General features: G+C 39.9%; 1 pseudogene; it reads right to left on the reverse strand.

The window, feature by feature from the left end:
- Positions 1-3773: 3773 nt before the first annotated feature.
- On the reverse strand, positions 3774-14024 carry LOC142852860 (U6 snRNA-associated Sm-like protein LSm6 pseudogene; annotated as a pseudogene).
- Positions 14025-14352: the final 328 nt, after the last annotated feature.

Genomic DNA, 14352 nt, shown 5'->3' on the forward strand with positions numbered 1-14352 from the left:
TTCTCCTAGACTTGTTTTGCACCTTTCACTTGGCTGCACTGAGGTTCTGGTCAGCTGACAGCATCATCTTATCCAACCTGCACAGATACCAGAGCCTGTGGTGAGGTACTGACAGCCTATGGTAATATCTGATCAACCTGCATGCATACCAGAGCCTGTGGTGAGGTACTGGCAGCCTATGGTAATATCTGATCAACCTGCACGGATACCAGAGCCTGTGGTGAGGTACTGACAGCCTATGGTAATATCTGATCAACTGCACGCATACCAGAGCCTGTGGTGAGGTACTGACAGCCTATGGTAATATCTGATCAACCTGCACAGATACCAGAGCCTGTGGTGAGGTACAGGCAGCTGATGGTAATATCTGATCAACCTGCACGGATACCAGAGCCTGTGGTGAGGTACTGACAGCTGATGGTAATATCTGATCAACCTGCCCAGATACCAGAGCCTGTGGTGAGGTACTGACAGCCTATGGTAATATCTGATCAACCTGCACAGATACCAGAGCCTGTGGTGAGGTACAGGCAGCTGATGGTAATATCTGATCAACCTGCACGGATACCAGAGCCTGTGGTGAGGTACTGACAGCCTATGGTAATATCTGATCAACCTGCACAGATAGCAGAGCCTGTGGTGAGGTACTGACAGCTGATGGTAATATCTGATCAACCTGCACGGATACCAGAGCCTGTGGTGAGGTACTGACAGCCTATGGTAATATCTGATCAACCTGCACGCATACCAGAGCCTGTGGTGAGGTACTGACAGCCTATGGTAATATCTGATCAACCTGCACAGATACCAGAGCCTGTGGTGAGGTACTGACAGCCGATGGTAATATCTGATCAACCTGCACAGATACCAGAGCCTGTGGTGAGGTACTGACAGCCTATGGTAATATCTGATCAACCTGCACAGATACCAGAGCCTGTGGTGAGGTACTGGCAGCTGATGGTAATATCTGATCAACCTGCACAGATACCAGAGTCAGCTTTACTTTTATGTTTCCATGAAAACAAAAATTGTAACTACTTACGACCAAGCTGGGTGAACATTGTGGAAAGCAGCAGGAGGTAACCGGCCATTGCTCTCCACTGAAAATTCCCATAGCACAGACAGCAGCATCCCACACGGTGACTGGGATTGGGTGTAAGGCACCATTGTTGGTTAGCATTTGAGCAATCAAATCCACAAGATCATCCTCAAACGGGAACACACATCTTTCTTTATTATGTATTTCTCTACTGTTTGCCAGAACACTAACATATGGAAATTTCTTTTTCTTTTAACATGCAATATGTTTAAGTTTATGTTATATGCGGAGTTCACTTAGATAAAGTAGAGGTAACATTGAAACTATACATAGGGAGGCGAAAACTTTGGTTCTGAGATAATTAGTTTACACACTGATAAAATGGTATCCACAAAAGCCCATGCGACTCCTATGAGCTCTTTTACATGCTGGCACTTTTAAACAATGCGGTTGACCGTTTCTTTGGGGATAATTTTCTTTGTGTGTGTATGACACATGATGTATTAAGATACGTATATTAAAGATTGTGAGGTTAGAGCCCGGGTTAATGCATGCGGTCCACAAGGCTTCTTACTACCGTCCATATGTCACACCCATAGAGTAAATTTCTCACTAATAATTGATCTTTTTCCTCTAACTTAAGGGCAGAACCCCTCATATGGGGTACTTTGTGTAACTAAACAAGTCCAATCTTTTCCACTCGGGGTTCAATCAATTCTCCTACAGAACAACACAACTGTCCTTTTATCCAGGTGTTAGGGGCTTTTGCCTTTCATCCCAGAATTCAGGAGGTAGAGGTAAGAGAACTGAGTGTTCATGCAGACGGGGCTGAAGAGTGAGACCTTATTTTAAAGAAAAAGGGACAAAGCAAAGATAACAAGCATAAAAGCGCCCTGTTGCCTTTGAACAACACAACCCTTCATCAGCAACAGGCCTGCACTGCGATCACGTGTCCTGTACTCCGATCACGTGTCCTGTAATCCGATCACGTGTCCTGTACTCCGATCACATGTCATATGCTCCTCTGATCACGTGTCTCGTGTCAGCTTCTCTCCTTCCCTCATTAGTGCACATCTTTGAGCACTGTTCTTCCTACTGACAATTACATATGATGTCCAGAGATCCAATCTATCCTGAACTCTCTCACTCTACCCTGTCTATACTGCCCTGAATGTGCCCTGGCATTCTGTCAACCCATTCTCCTGCTGCATGTCTCTCTAAAGAGAACTACTGCCAAAATGCAATTAGAAGATCCCCAGCACTGGCATAGAAATGGATAGCAGCAAAGCACTGACAAAAAGTGTGCCACAGGGAAGAGTAACCTCTTAAGTGTCCTGCTTGGAGGACAGCAACTAACAAACGCTATCTCCTTCCTAGGGACTGATGTAATTGCATATCCCAGTACACTTTCTAGTCCATAGCTTCTCACGTAAACAAACTATGCATGGCAGTGCTCAACACAGCATCCCATTGGATAATTCTAAGCAACAACACACATTTAATATTCTACATCCACAGGGGCATGATTACATGACTCCAGGGTACACCATACACAGGAAAAGTTATAACCGTCCCCCTGGAGTCACGGCATGTGGAGCTATCTCTCCTCAAAATATTCTACCCCATATAATCTTGTGGAGGGTTAGTACAGTGGAATTTACTGGCAAATAAGACTTTTTTCAAATCCATACCAACTGCTCACTGTTTAATAGGCATCTGTCTCTCAAGCCTATCTCCAAATTATGCCCTGAATCCCTGTCTTCTCCGTGTTCACCTTCTATTGTAAGCACCACACACTATCTACCAGTCCAGTGTGGTTGTGTCTCCATTATATTCTCTATACCAGCACTTCTTCCACAAATAACAATAACATTATTCAAACAAAAATCTTGGTTAGTTCATTCATTATTCCTAAAAGCCTTCAGTGGTCTTTTTTTTTTTTTTTCGGTTTTTCAAGACAGGGTTTCTCTGTGGTTTTGGAGCCTGTCCTGGAACTAGCTCTGTAGACCAGGCTGGTCTCGAACTCACAGAGATCTGCCTGCCTCTGCCTCCCAAGTGCTGGGATTAAAGGCATGCGCCACCACCGCCCGGCTTCAGTGGTCTTTTATTGCTTTGCTTTTTATTTTCTTGAAATGAAATTCTGATTCTCACAGCCTGTAAAACCTCTGTATAAGCTTCTCTGTTACTCTCCAGTCAAAGTTTCAGCTGCCTGTCTATCTGTCTACCTGTCTGTCTGTCTGTCTGTCTATCTAACTCTCCTCCCTCTCTCTCTCTCTCTCTCTCTCTCTCTCTCTCTCTCTCTCTCTCTCTCTCTCACACACACACACACACACACACACACACACACACACCAGGGACAAGCTCTTTCCTGTGTCAATACAGTTAAATGTGCTGTTGCTTTAGGTGTTTAGCTTCACTCTTTGTGGACTTTACCCCCCCCCCAGATTTTAATACTGCTGATACAGGGGTTGTGCTTTTTTTCCTGACAAATGGAACCTCTGCAATTAGCATGACACCTGTTACATAAGCTTGCTTAAAAGGCAGGTAGTAAGTTCAGAGGGAACAATGCCAGAGACAGTTGTTTAGAAATTTTTTACCATATGGTTAACAGATCAATGGCTGTGAAGCATTTGTAGAAAAGAAATTATCCAGAAACAATTCCAGAAAGAAAAATCTTTACATGGAAGCAGCCTGTGCCCAAGGAAGCCAATGCCCCACTAGCAAGAAATTTTTTTTTTGTTTTTATTTTTCCTTTTTTTTAATTTTAATATTCTGTACAGACAGGAGTAAATGTGAACATGAAACGTTCAAGACTTGATTTGTAATGGAACACTTCCATCTTATTTAACTGTCAATTAAAAAAACAAAACACACCAACCACTATGAAAACAGGCGGCAACTAGGGTCGTAAAAGAACAAAAAAACAAGCTCTTCATAATCAAGTACATCCAAGTGTGAAGAGGGCTGCTCCTGGTGTCTTCACATCCTTCGCTTCTGTGTACTTATACACAGCACATTGTTTCCGCGGATGAAGGCATCCCCATACTTCTTCTTCAGCTGCCCACTTACATACTCTTCCGTCCGCTCCAGTGCTATATTCATGTAGCCATCCAGGCAGGCCAGGACCCCTCAATAATCCACCCCAGAATTGAGCTTCACCACAACTGGCCGTCCTATGATCTGCTTTAAGAAGTCACTAGGGGTTTGCTTCCGCAGACTCATTCTTAACAATCTTGGGAGGCCAGGAACTGAGTTCTAATCTCCTCCGCTACTTCATCAGCTGTGCAGTTGATAACTATCACCAGGTCACCTCTCATGGCCCCAGGCTCATCTCGCACCCGGATCCGGAGCCTTCACCTAGCAAGAAATTTTTGATCATGTAACTATAATGATATCGGTGACAAAGACTTTGAAGGTAGGAATGGCATTGACAATAGTGATAAAGAGGAATTCGTATTTATTTCCTAATCACTGTCCACCATTCAATTAAATAAATTATTACAAATTCAAACTTGATCACAGGTGAACTCTGCTTCTCCAGCACAGAAACTGTGTAGAACATAACATCCTCCTCCTAAAACCACAGCCAGCTTTGACGATATATTTGAATTCATTAACCTCTTAACTCTGGTATGAGTCCATATTCACAAGTATGACAACGATTAAGTTAATGAGTTAATCATTCCTTCCTAGTTACAATCTTTCTTAATTAGTTGATTTAAATTGAGGAGGAGGAAGGGGAGGAATCTTCTGGAGAGACAATGTTAATCGTGCCAGATAAGGCTTCTGAAGACTTGGATTTCTTTTTCAGTCCCCTAAATATAGATATATTTTCAATGTTTTTTATAATTTTTAATTCATCAAGTACCACTAAGCTGATTATGGCATTTTTGGCAAAATAAATCATGTGATAAACACTACCTGTCATTTATAGTGGCACTGTGCCTTAAACTGGGTCCTACAGGGGCTACGAATGGGAATGTGGCATGTTACTCACAGAACTGTGAGTGGCAATTTCTCAGCCATGGACCCAGAAGATAAGCCACACTTTCAGAATACTCCAATCCCTTAATAAGCTTTTATTTCACATGCAGTACTTTGTTCCTAGATTTGTTTCAAATTGTCAAAATTTGCTCAACTTTCCCCACATGAATTGGATGAGGTCCCAACAGAGAATTACTAATTGATGCAGACATTGTTCAGATAATATTCTTAACATTTTCTTTTCTCCACTACGACTTCATATTTAAGCTGCCTAAAGGGTTGGCAATTTTGTTTATCTTTAAAAAAAAACTTAACTGCTTCATTAATCTTTTGCAATTTTGTTCTGTTTGTTTCTTAGCTTGTCCATTTGTGGAGATCATAACCAAGCAAGGACATTGCTGAAAGAGGCTATAAACACTCCTGATGAATAGAAACCAAACGTATTACCAAACTAAATTCAGTATTATATTATAAAGCTCATTCCCCTTGACTGAGATCCTTGTCAAGTATGGAAGGATGCGCCAATATATGCAAATAAATGGAAACAGCCCTTCATATCAATGTAAAAATGTCAGGTGCTCATTTCAGGAGAGGCAAGAAAAATGAAAAAATTAAACCTCTCATCAAAGTGGCAAATTAAGTTTACAATAATATGTAACAAACTCACATCTACTATCACACCAAACTACAATATTTAAAGATTTCTCTCTAAGACCTAGAACAAGACAGGAGTGGGCTCTTCAATCATGTTTGTCAACACACACTAGAAGTTCTAGACAGAGACATTTAGCAAGAGTAAAAATAAAGGCATAAAAATTTAAAAATGAATAAATCTGATAGTCTTTTTCTGCAGATGCACCTTATACTTAAAAACCTGGAAAGAATACATCAAACAACTGTTTAAACTAGCTAATACATAATTTCTGTGAAACTTGAAAGTACAAATCAACCCAAATGTGAAGTATTTATATCTATTAATGGTAAAGTTGGGAAGAAGTCAAGTAAAAAAATATTTTTTATATTAAGTTTATTCATTTATTTTACATCTCTACAGCTGCTTCCCCTCCTTCCTCTCCTTTGTTCTTTTCCACACTCCCTCCACACCACTCACCAATCTACTCCTCCTCTGATTCTGTTCAGAAAGAGCAGGCCTGCCATGGATGTCAACAAAGCATGGGCTATCAAATTGAGAGGAGACTCAGCTCCTCCCTTGTGTAGAGGTTGAGCAAGGCAACCCAGTATGTGTAATAGATTCTAGGAAGTCCACCAGAGCATTAGTTAGGGACAGGCACTGCTCCCTCCCCCAGAAGTCCCACACGTAGATAAAGCTGCACAACCTTCACACATATGTCGAGGGCCTATGTCGGTTCCATTCAGGCTCCCTAACTTATCGGTCCAGAGTCTATGAGCTGCTACGCAGGGCAGGGAGTTGCATTTTGGGGTTAGGGAGAAACCTGGTGCCAATAAAACTCTCAGGAATCCAGAAAAATGAGCCTAGCTAAGACTCCTCAGCAATAGTGGATAGCCTGAACTGACCATCTACTGTAATCAGATTGATGACTACACTAATTGTCATCAGAGACTTCATCAGTTCATCCAGTAACTGATGGAAACAGAAGCAGAGATCCACAGCTAAGCACTGGGCCGAGCTCAGGAAATCCTGCTCAAGTGTTGAAGAAGGGGAGGAAGGATTGTATGAGTCAGGGGGCTCAAGGTCATCAAAAAGGAACTCACAGAAACAACTAACAAGCAAGAAAATCTATTTGTGATAGCTACAAAAATTTAAATACTTACAAATAAATGTAACCAAAGAGGGCAAACTCTAAAACATTAAATAAAGAAATTGAATAAGATACAGATGAAATAAATCCATTATTTGTAGTTTTTAATGTTTAAATGTGTGTATTACTGAAATTGCCCTATAACTTCAATGAAATGTTAGTCCAACTCATTATAGTCTATATTAAAGTAAATAAGGAAAAGAAAAGATGGAGGCATCTCACACTCTGACTTCAAAATGCACTACAGAGCTTAAAGAATCAAAACTACACTGTGCTTCATAAAAACAGTCATGCAAGAAAAAAACTAGATATTGATAATCAATTGGATTTTGATTTTTAAAAAAGGATTAAAAATGTTGAGTGAGAAAGAAGAGTCTATTTAATAATGTTGAGAACATTAGACATCATCTATACACAAAACTATGTACTGAAAATAGACCTGGGTGTGGTGGCTCCAAACTGTAGTACCAAAACTAAGAAGGATGAAAAAGAAGGATCTCTAGGAGTTCTGAGCAGTCTGAGTACAGGCTGAGATGCTGTCTAAAAAAATGAGGAAGGAAGGGAAAGATGACCCATAAACCTCATCATAGACAGAAGAAGCATAAAGCAAATTAAGGTCTTAAATGTAAAATGCAAAGCTATGCAAAAAATACTAGAAATACAATATAAGCTAAGACCTCCATCATGTTTGTCTGACCAACACTTTTTTTGGACATGACTATTAAGGTATAGGCAAAAAAAATCAGAAGACATCAAACTAAAAAGCTATTGTAAAGCAAACTTAACAATTTCCAGAGTAATAACCTACAACATGGGATAAGGGCTTTATGAACTATTCGTCTAATAAGGGGTTAATGCCCAAAGGACGTGCTTACCTCTGTTCAATGACAAGAACAGAAGGAACAAGGTAGAAATGGCTTAGATATTCCAGATGAGGCATTTCTCAAAGCAAGACAGAAACAGCTAGCAAGAGCTTTTTTTATGTTCAAAATCTCATATAGGAAGATACAAAGCAAAACCACAATGAACAATTACCACACTTCATTTAATACTTTTAGAGTCGAAAAAGAAAAATGCATAAAGGTTGGGGGTGTAGCTAAATAGTAGAGTAATGTAGGATTTTCCTCTGTATGCTGTGATTACCATTAATGAATAAAGAAACTGCTTGGGACCTATATCAGACCAGAAGTTAGGTAGGTGGGGAAAACTAAACGGAATGCTGGGAGAAAGAAGGAGGAGTCAAGGAAGAAGCCATGTAGCACCACTGAAGACAGAGGTCAGAACTTTAGCCAGTAAGCAACAGCCACATGGCAATACACAAATTAATAGAAAAGGGTTAAATTAACATGTAAGAGTTAGACAATAAGAAGCTAGAGCTAATGGGCCAAGAAGTGACTTAATTAATACAGTTTCTGTGTGATTATTTCAGTTCTGGGTGGCCAGGAAGAACAAGCGGAGACGGGAATCAACAGTGGCTCTCTCCTTCCTACAAATTAGCAGTGTAATACAACAGTGGAGTGTTTGCCTAGCATGAGAGAGGCTGTGTTCCATTCCCAGCACTGAAGAAAAAATAAAACAAGCAAAAAGACAAAAATGGTGTTGGTGAAAATGTATGCTACTACAGATACTATGGAAGCCATGTAGAGGATCTTCAAAAAAACTTTAACAACTATCATATGATCTAGCAAGAACCCTAAGAATGTAGCCAAAATAAGTTTGGGAAAATGGTCTTTCATTCCCATGACCCATGCATCAGTGTTTACAACAGCCAGAATGCAGAACCTCAAGTCCTATGTGAATAATGAAACACTATTTCACCTTAAACACACGAAATTCTGTAACATTTGCAATATAGATGAATATGGAGGACATTGGGTAAAATAACACAGGCAGAGAAACCCTGTCTCGAAAAACCAAAAAAAAAAAAAAACACAGGCACAAAAAGAAAAATGTCAGAAGATTTTGTTCATATGAGGAGTCTGGAAGCCTTGATCTAACAGAAGCAGAGCAAGAACAGGGGTGGGTTGATAGTGGGGAAGGTGGTTGAAAAGATTTAGATCAAAGATCGCATCTGTATCCCAAATTAGAGGAATAAATTCTGGAAACCTAGTGTGTGACAAGGCGACTACACTTATGAGTGAGTTCCAGTGATAAATTCATTGTGGATGTTAAACTCTGTTACCACAGACACGATCATTATATGAGGGATTTTAACTAGAATAACAGTTTCAGAATAAATACATATATATAATGCTTATGTCATGAATGTACAAAGTTTTCTTGTTAACTCAGAATGTTAAAATTTAATTAAATTTTTTATTTAAAAACTTCTCACTTTCACTATTTTTTTATTTTGAACACTCTTAGAAGTGCAGACTTTAAAATATTGTTTAGGTAGTATACACAATTATACAGTATGTTCATTCTATACCTTAGGGGTTAAGAGAATTTTCGATTTTACATTCTCATGTCTACATCAGAGAGGCAAGTTATTTGATATCAAAGAACTAGCTAAGAATGTGGGAAATAATAGTAGAAGCTCACTTCACTGACTCTCAAATGAAGTACCAGCAGACTTGCTTCCTGCTTCCTTTTCCTGTACTCCCTAAGCATCTCTCCATGTTCAGATGGTAGATAGGCAGGTAGGTACATAGGTAGAGGTAGATAGGTAGGCAGGCAAGCAGATAGGTAGACAGACAGATAAATAGACAAACAGATGATAGATAGATAGATAGATAGATAGATAGATAGATAGATAGATAGATGATAGACAGATAATAGATAGATAATAGACAGATAGACAGACAGACAGACAGAAAGATAGATAGATAGATAGATAGATAGATAGATAGATAGATAGATAGATAGATAGATAGATAATAGACAGATGATAGATAGATAGATAGATAGATAGATAGATAGATAGATAGATGATAGATAGATAGATAGATAGATGATAGATAGATGATAGATAGATAGATAGATAGATAGATAGATAGATAGATAGATAGATAGATGATAGATGTATATCCTACCCTTCCCTATTTTTTCAAGTCCTAAAATAAAAACCATTTTACTTCTCACTACTTATTTGTTTGAAATTTTCATACTTGTACACAATGTGTTCTGTTCTAACCCACCCATCCTTTCTTCCAATATATGCCCTATCTCTCCATGACCACTTTCCTTCCAACTTCACTTGCTTTTTATTTTAAAACCCACAGAGTCACCTTAGTGTTTCCTATATGTAAATGGGTACAGGACCATGTGCTGGAGCACAGAAGCCTCTCTGGGACTGCATTCCTAAAGAAAACTGATTCTCCCTTCCCCAGAGGCCATTAATTACCAATAACTCTTCAGCTAAAGGTGGGACTTCATGAGTACCTCCAACATCCATGCTGGTGTTTTAGCTGGTTTGATCTTGTATAAGATTTGTGTAATCACAGCCACAGTGAATTCATGTCTGCAATGCAGCTATTATGTCCATCAAATACTGTTTTCCTGCAGACATCTGCTCTTCTGGCTTTTGCAATCTTTCTGCTCTTCTTCCTGCAGCAATTCTTGGGTGTTAGTGTGAGGGTGTTGCATAGATGTCCATTTAGAACTGAGCATGACAAGGTCTCTCATTTTCTGAATGTTTACCAGTCTCTAAAGAGACTTACAACTTAATAACTATGTACAAAAAACCCAAAAACGCAAAACAAAACAAAACAAAACCAGCTTCTCTGATCAGGTTTGAGAGATGTGCTAATCTCTCATATAAAGATGGGAACTTAGAGGCCAGTTTATAATTATGCCCATCTGGCAAAAATAACAGCATTAGATCCTCCTGTGGGGCCTATTATTTAGTCAACCACCAAATTGGGGGATTTTCTTTGATGTTCATCTATTTTTGGTTGGAAAGATTGTTGTTTTCATTTTGTTGCTAAAGGGACATATTATCAAAATGGACTCTACATTCTTATCTCTATTCTATAGATCAATGCATTTCTCACCAAAAAGGTTTCTTTGTGTGTAACAGATGGAAGTTAATGCAGAAACTCACATCTAATCAAAGTACAGAGAATAAGTGATTATGTAATATACAGTCACACATGACCAAAGCTCAGGGACCATCACAGAAAATAGAGCAGGAAGATTTTAAGAGCCAGAAGGCAAGAAAGGACCAAATTGAAACAGTGTCTTCCGGACATGACAAGACCCATGAACTCACAACATCTGTGGCTGTCGGAGCAAGATCAATCCAACTTGTTATCATGGAGTAGAAGGAGTATCATGAGCTCCTACTCATAACTGAGGAGCCATGGATGGCTAGTGGCTTTTGTGGGAGGGGGAGTCAGTTTTCTTGGAGAGTGTGATTCCTGGTAGATCAACCGTGCTCCATTGGACCACACCCAGAAATATATGAAGAGCAAAATGCAGAGTTGATAGGCTGCTCCACTTTTAAAAAAAAAAAAGAGGACATAAAAGAAGCATCTTCAATAAATGGTGCTGGCACAACTGGATGTCAACCTGTAGAAGAGTGAAAATAGATGCATATCTATCACCATGCACAAAACTCAAGTCTAAATGGATAAAGATCTCAATATCAATCTAAACACACTGAACCTGATAGAAGAGAAAGTGGGAAGTACTCTACAACACGTGGGCACAGGAGACCACTTCCTACGTAGAACCGCTGTAGCACAGTCAATAAGAGCAACAATGACTAAATGGGACCTCCTGAAACTGAGAAGCTTCTGTCATGCAAAGAATACTGCCATTAAGGCAAAAAAAAAAAAAAAAGGAAACCTACTGAATGGGAGAAGATCTTCACCAACCCCACACCAGACAAAGGTCTGATATCCAAAATATATAAAGAACTCAAGAAACTAGACATGGAAATTCTAAATAACCCAATTAAAAAATGGGGTACTGAACTAAACAGAGAATTCTCAACAGAAGAATTTCAGATGGCCAAAAGATACTTAAGGACACGTTCAACTTCCTTAGCTATGAGGGAAATGCAAATTAAAACAACTTTGAGATACCATCTTACACCTGTCAGAATGGCTAAAATCAAAAACATCAATGATAGCCTATGCTGGAGAGGATGTGAAGTAAGGGGAACACTCATCCATTGCTGGTGGGAATGCAAACTTGTGCAACCACTTTGGAAATCAGTGTGGTGGTTTCTCAGAAAATTGGGAGTCAACCTACCTCAGGATCTAGCAATACCACTCTTGGGAATATACCCAAGATATGCCCAATCATACTACAAAAGCATTTGTTCAAATATGTTCATAGCAGTATTATTTGTAATAGCCAGAACCTGGAAACAACCTAGATGCCCCTCAATGGGAGAATGGATAAAGAAAGTGTGGCACATCTACACATTAGATACTACTCAGCTGTAAAAAAACAATGACATCTTGAACTTTGCATACAAATGGATGGAAATAGAAAACACTATCCCTAGTGAGGTAACCCAGACCCAAAAATATGAATATGGTATGTCCTCACTCATTAGTGAATTCTAGCCATAAACAAAGGACATTGAGCCTATAGTTCGCGATTCTAGAGAAGCTAAGTAATAAGGTGATCCCAGAGAAAAATATATATAGATCCTCCTGGAAACTGGAAGCAGATAAGATAGCCAGGCAAAAGTTGGGAGCATGGGGGTGGGGTAGGGGGAAGGGAAAAAGGGAAGAGAGAAGGGAGAAGGGGAGGGTTGGGGAGAGCTTTGGGGAGTGGAATGGTTGAGATGAAGGAAGGACAGATATGAGAGCAGGAAAGGAGATGTTTTAATTGAGGGAGCCATTTTGGCTTGGAGGGGTTCCAAGGAATCTATAAGGATAATCCCAGCTAGGACCCTAGGCAGTGGAGGAGAGGGTGCCTAAACTGGCCTTGGACTGTAGTCAGACTGATGACTATCTTGAATATCACCATAGAACCATCGTCAGACAGCAGATGGAGATAGAGACCCACATCAGAGCACTGGACTGAGCTCCCAAGGTCCAGGTGAAGAGCAGAAGGAGAGAGAAGATGCACAAGGAAGTCAGGACCAGGAGGAGTTGGTCCATCCACTGAGATAGTGTGCCTGAACGAATGGGAGCTCACCAACTCCAGCTGAACTGGGACTGAACCAGCATGGAATCAAACTGGACCCTCTGAATGTGGCTCACAATTGGGGCACACTGAAAAGCCAATGATAATGGTACTGGGATTTGTCTCTACTGCATGTACTGGCTGTTTGGGATCCTAGTCTATTTGGATGCATACCTTCCTAAGCCTAGATGGAGGGGGGAGGGCCTTGGACTTTCCAAAGGGCAGGGTACCCTGCCCTTTCTTTGGACTGGAGGGGGAGGGGGGAAACAGTGAGGGGAGGAACTGGAGGGAAGTGGAATGAGGGGAGGAAGGAGAAATTTTGATTGGTATTATTTATAAAGTAATAAAAATAAAAGAAACTAAAGCACTTAAGAAAAGTAGGGAGGCAGATTGTATCTGGAAAGAGTTAAGAAAAGGAGTTAGGGTGAATACTATCAAAGTAAATTATATGAAGCGAAAAATTCATAGAAACATTTATTGAAAAAAACTAAAACTCCTTTTTTCTACCATTTGGAAAAATAAAAATAAAAATTTCTACTTTAGACAGGATCTTAAATAATATCTTGTTTATAGATTTATCTTCATTTTGCAGATATGTTTTTGTTTCCTTGCAACTAAATCACCAAGTGGGGCATGTTGGAACACGGGTTTCATCCCAACACTAAGGAAGCAGAGGAAGGTAGATTTCTTTGAGCTCAAAGGCAGTCTGGTGTAAATACAGAGTTCCAGTACTGCATAGTAAGACTTTGTCTCAGATTAATTAATTAATTATCCTCATTCTGTTCAGAAGTTTAAGCCTATAGTAAAGAAAGAGGAAAGCTCTGCACTGGGAGGGGCTCACTGACAGCTAAATCCTCCCTGAAAGGGCCAGCATTCCCGGGATTTCCAGCTGAGTCCCTTCTGCTTGGCCTTAGCACTGGCCATGACTACAAAAAGGAGATTTCCGCATAGCTCCTAGGACTCCTACAGGCCGAGAGAGAGAAAAGTGAGCCTGGGAAAGAGAAGCTAGACACCACACGTGCCTAAGGTTCTGTCATTTAGACACTTCTTTGAATTTTTCTATGTTCTACAAAACAGTTCTTAAGGATTATACTTAATGAATGGCAAATATCACCTGGTATTGTTCTCTTTGTTGCAAGAGAATAGTTCCATTGTTTGCCATTTTCTATTTATTTCTAATGACACTCTGTTGTGCATGGTGCCCTCATTTAACTTTTCTACTCAGTTACAGGAGTGTTGAAGGCAGAGGCCTGGACACAATGCTCATACACACCCTATAGCAATCACAATGCACCGAGGATGTAGGAGCTCGTAGCAGCGGCAGTTAGCAACAGAACCTATCCAGAAGGAGAGAATTAGATATGTCATATTTTTAGGACATTTGAGGAAATAATTTGAAAATCTGTTGAAATTCTTCTGATAACATCATACCACTCTTTCTTGTTAATCTATAACTTCAAA

The sequence above is a fragment of the Microtus pennsylvanicus genome, chromosome 6 (assembly GCF_037038515.1).
Source record: "Microtus pennsylvanicus isolate mMicPen1 chromosome 6, mMicPen1.hap1, whole genome shotgun sequence".
In the NCBI taxonomy this organism is placed as follows: Eukaryota; Metazoa; Chordata; class Mammalia; order Rodentia; family Cricetidae; genus Microtus; species Microtus pennsylvanicus.